Source organism: Dipodomys spectabilis, unplaced genomic scaffold, assembly GCF_019054845.1.
Source record: "Dipodomys spectabilis isolate Male_0828 unplaced genomic scaffold, ASM1905484v1 ptg000560l, whole genome shotgun sequence".
Taxonomy (NCBI): Eukaryota; Metazoa; Chordata; class Mammalia; order Rodentia; family Heteromyidae; genus Dipodomys; species Dipodomys spectabilis.
The window spans coordinates 350145-355593 of record NW_024871237.1 but is presented as its reverse complement, the minus strand read 5'-3'; the positions used below and the strand labels follow the sequence as shown (position 1 = coordinate 355593).

Here is a 5449-nt window from a genome sequence, read left to right as displayed (position 1 = left end):
GAGGCAAGTTTATAGCTCTGAGTTCCTACACCAACAAATTAGAGAGATCTGAAACCAACCACTTAATGAGACATCTGAACCACCTTGACAAAGAACACCAAGATAAACCCCAATTCAATAGATGGAAAGAAATAATTAACATTAAATCCGAGTTAAACGAATTAGAAATAAAAAAAAAAAACAGAATGAATCAACAAAACAAAGAGTTGGTTCTATGAAAAAATTAACAAAATTGACAAACCCTTAGCAAATCTTATCAGAAAAAGAAGGAACACACCCAAATAAATAAACTCAGATGTAAGAATGGAAACATCACCACAGAAACAACCAAGATTCTGAACATTAAAAGGGAATATTTTCAAATCTTTATGCTAATAAGTTTGAAAACTTGGCAGAAATGGACCTTTTGCTAGCAATTATCAACATGCAAATACTAAACCAAGATGAGTTAAAGCATATTAAGGGACCCACATCAAGCATTGAAATAGACACAGCAAAAAGAGACCTCCCATGTAAGAAAATCCCAGGACCTAATGGATTTACAGCGGAATTGTACAAGAGCTTCAAAATAGAGCTCACACCAATACTACTCCAACTCTTCAATGAAATTGAAAGAGAAAGTTCACTACCGAACACATTCTGTGAAGCCATCATAACCCTCATCCCAAAACCAGGCACGGACTCATCAAACAAAGAGAAGTATAGACCCGTTTCTTTGATGAATATTGATGCAAAACTTCTCAATAAAATTTTGGCCAATCGACTTGAACAATTCATCCAAAAAATCATACACCAATATACAGGATTTATTTCAGGGATGCAAACCTGTTTCAATATACACAAAACAATTAATATAATTTATCACATCAACAAGAGCAAGGATTAAAACCACATGGTTATCTCAACAGATGCAGAAAAAGCATTGGACCAGATCCAACACCCCTTTATAATGAAGGTTTTGGAAAAATTAGGAATCCATGGAACATTCCTCAATACAATAAAAACTTTATATGGAAAACCTACAACCAGCATTGTAATTAATGGTGAAATATAAAGCCATTTCCTTTTAACTCAGGAATGAGACAAGGATGTCCACTCTCTCAACTTCTCTTCAATTTAGTATTAGAATGCCTAGCTACAGAAATAAGACAATATGCCAACCTAAAAGGGATCCACATAGGGAAAGAAGAAGTAAAGTTCTCCCTCTTTGCAGATGACATGATCTTGTACTTAAAGAATCCCACGGACACCACTCCCAAATTACTCAAGCTGATCCAAACCTGGAAAAATAGCAGGGTATAAAATTAACCCTCAAAAATTAATGGCTTTTCTGTAGGCCAACAATGAGAAAAGCGTGGCTCAAATCAAGAAAGCTTTTCCATTTGTAATAGCCCCACAAAAAATAAAATACCTAGGAATTAACTTAACCAAAGAAGTGAAGGACTTCTATGAAGAAAACTTTAAAAATCTGAAAAAGGAAATCAAAACAGAACTTAGAAAGTGGCAAAAACCTCCCATGTTCCTTGATAGGAAGGATGAACCTTGTGAAAATGGCAATATTTCCCAAGGCTATCTATAAGTTCAATGTCATACCTATCAATATTCCAGCCGCATTCTTCAAGGAAATAGAAGAGGCAATCCAAAAATTCATATGGAACAACAAAAGACACCCAATTGCAAAAAGCGATCCTTAACAGAAAGAACAGTGTTGGAGGAATATCAATACCAAATTTCAAACTCTTCTACAAAGCCATAGTAATTAAAACAGTTTTTTACTGGCACAAGTAAAGATCTCAGGAACAATGGAATAGAATTGAAAACCCAGAAATGAACCTACAGACTCATAATCATCTAATATTCGATAAAGGATTTAAAAAGATAAAATCGAAGAAAGGCTGTTCAGTAAATGGTACTGGCAAAATTGGTTAATCACTTGTAGAAAATTAAGGCTAGATCCTTATATATCACCCTGTACCAGAATCAAGTCCAAATGGATCAAAGACCTCGGAGTCAAAGCAGATATTTTGAAAACATTACAGGATGGAATAGGAGAAACCATAGGTCTCCTTGACAAAGGCTGAAATTTTCTGAAAAGAAATGCAAAAGCACAACAAATGAAAGAAAGGTTGGACAAATGGGATTGCTTGTAATTGCAGAGCTTCTGCATAACAAAGGACATAGCTAGCAGGATCAATAGAAAGTCCACGGAATCGGAGAGGATCTTCACTACCCATACAACCGACAAGGGTTTCATATCTAAAACAGACCTGGAAATCAAAAAATTAAATCCCCCAAAAACAAATACTCAAAGAAAATTCTGTCCAATAAATAAGTGGGCTAAAGACATAAAGAGAAACTTCTCTGAAGAGGAAAGGAGAGTGACCAATAAAGACATGCAGAAATGCTCAACCTCCCTAGCCATAAAAGAAATGCAAATCAATCAACACTGAGATATCACCTCACCCAAGTTAGAATGGCTATAATCAAGAACTCTAATAACAACAGATGCTGGAGGGAATGTGGACAGAAGGGAACCTTACTTCATTGTTAGTGAGAGTGTAATCTTTTTCATCCACTTTGGAAAGTAGTATGGAGGTTCCTCCAAAGACTCCACATAGAGCTCCCCTATGACCCAGCAATCCCACTTTTGGAGATTTACCCAAATGATCACAAACAAGACCATACTAAAGCTACCACACAGATATATTTATTGCAGCATTACCATAGCTAAGATATGGAACCAACCCAGATGTCCCTCAGTAGATGAATGGATCAAGAAAATGTTGTATATATACACAATGGAATTCTATGTCTCTATCTGAAAGAATGATATTGCCCCATTTGTTAGGAAATGGAAAACTTGGAAAAAATTATGTTAAGTGAAGTAAGCCAGGCCCAAAGAAACATAGGTCCCATGGTTTCCCTTATTAGCAATTACTAGTGTATGTCTGAGACATGCAGATATTGTTAGATATGTTGATGTTAGGTGAAGTGAACCCCATGATAAGAATTCAAAATATTTTTCTTTTCTGTAATTATTTCTAACATATTTATAAGATGACTTCTTTGTTACTTTTTATGTCCCTCCCGCATGGTATAACCCCTGTTTTCGCTGTATTTGATGTTGGTATAATTTGTGGAGGGGAAGGGGAATAATTTTTTAAATAGGGATACAGGTGGATCCATTGCAACAATGAGATATACAAGACATGGGACATAAGACATGGGGAAATGGGACGTAAGGGGGTTGAGATGGGAAGGAATAGTAAGGAGAAACAAAGGAGTATGCAACAATGCTTGATAAGAAATGTACTCATTACCTTGCCCATTTAATTGTAACCCCTCTATCTGGTATTTTCACACTTAAAAAAAACACAAAAAACCATAAAATATGAAGTAATTTTGATAAAAAATAAAAATGACTCAGAATAAATTATCAATGCAAAAAACAATCTTTACAAAAGCAAACTCTCAGAGATATTACATGACTTTGAAAAGGATAAAGTGGCTGAATTTAATATAAATTTAGAAGTATGACCATTCTAAAATATAAAAAGATATTCTTTATTTCATTATATAACACAAAACAGAAAGTAAATGTTGTTTAGATGATTTTTAAAACACAGTCTCTCAGGTGCTGGGAGGGTGATTCATTGTAGAGTGCTTGCCTTGCATGCATGAGGTCCTGGGTTTGATTCCTCAGCACCACATAAGCAGAAAAAGATGGAAGAGATGCTGTGACTCAAGTAGTACCACTAGCCTTGAGCTGAAGAGCTGAGAGACAGCACCCAGGACCCAGAGTTCAAGCCCCAAACCCAACAAAAACAAAACAAAACACAGTCTCTCATTTTTGTGTGCTCAACATTGTAACACTAGTGTTTCAGTCTAGGGCTAAGATTTTAGTTGTGGACATTTATCAACACTCCTGATTCAGATTCTAATTGATAAAATTTTAATCAATATTTTGTTCTTATTAATTTTTCTCTTTGTAAATTCACATATACCTATAAAAAACAGTGTGGCCATCCCAATAACATTCTCAAAGTACTTCCTAATGATGACTTACAAAAAGTTGTTTTATATTACAACAAGGAAAACAATGCTACAAATAAGGAAAACCAATACATAAATATTAATGATTAATAAAATAAAAAAATTACCACTGTTTCCAGTATTTGAAATGTACTACATATTCGATTTATTATTTTCTCATATTGTTGTACATTTAAAACTGCCTAAGTCTATGATGTTCAACAAGAATTTTAGAGGCTATGAGTAGCCTTTAAAGATTATTATTATTAAGATTATTATTTATGGTTCATCTCATCATTTGTATATGGCTTATACCATCATTTGTTCCTCACTAACATATAAAGTAAAGACGCCTTTAAATTTTAACAGAAACTGTGCAGTTAATGTCTTAAATCTGCTTCTTTACACAAACACTTTGCAACATCCCATTAGTAAAGTTTCTATAAACTCTGAAATGTACATATTTAGTAGTATGTACCATGAATCTTAAATGCTTTATGAAAAAGTTTTACAACCTGCTAAATAGTCTTAATTTTGGCATATATGAGCAAATTCCCAAAATTAAACATATTTAAAACATTAAAACTTTTAACAAACCTTAACACTTTCTATAGTGTTCATTAGGGCAGGTTCCTTGTACAGAATAATTGAATTCCTCCTCCTACACATCTGTTGAACAACAAATATCTGGTATTATTTTGTTTTTGACATGTCAAACTTGACTTTATTCTTAAATGTGTTCTTATGTAAGAAATACATGGTTCTAAAATTTCACGACAATTCTTTTTTTTTTTTTTTTTTTTTTGTCGTTTGTGGGGCTTGAACTCGGGGCCTGGGCGCTGTCCCTCAGCTCTTCAGCTCCAGGCAAACGCTCTACCACTTGAGCTACAGCGCCACTTCCGGTTTTCTGGTGGTTTATTGGAGATAGGAGTCTCACGGTCTCTCCTGCCCGGGCTGGCTTTGAACGCGATCCTCAGATCTCAGCCTCCTGAGTAGCTAGGATTACAGGCGTGAGCCACCAGCGCCCGGCTTCACGACAATTCTTTTGAATTTAATTTTTGTGGAATTGTCTAGTTTAAGAAAATCAATTACACTTTATGTATAAAAAATGTTCTGTGCTCAATTCAGTAGCACATACACTAACATTGGAACAATAAAGAGAAGAATAGCCCCTGAATGAGGATGACACTCAAGTTCGTGAAGCATTCTAGATTTTTAAAAGAACAGATGCTGGAGGGTATGTGGACAGAAGGGAACCTTAATGCATTGTTGTTGGGAGTTTAAACTTGTTCAAAGACTTTGGAAAGTAGTATGGCGGTTCCTCAAAAGACTACAATAGAGCGCCCCTAAGTCCCAGCAATCCCATTTTGGGCATTCACCCAAATGATCACAAACAAGACCATACTAAAACTACCAG

The 5449-nt window shown here is 35.0% G+C and overlaps 1 non-coding gene across 1 annotated transcript; it reads left to right on the top strand.

The window, feature by feature from the left end:
- Positions 1 to 5147: 5147 nt before the first annotated feature.
- Positions 5148 to 5249, top strand: LOC122100088. The gene has a single exon (XR_006146097.1). It is a non-coding gene; the product is annotated as a U6 spliceosomal RNA (small nuclear RNA).
- The last annotated feature ends 200 nt before the right edge of the window (positions 5250 to 5449 follow it).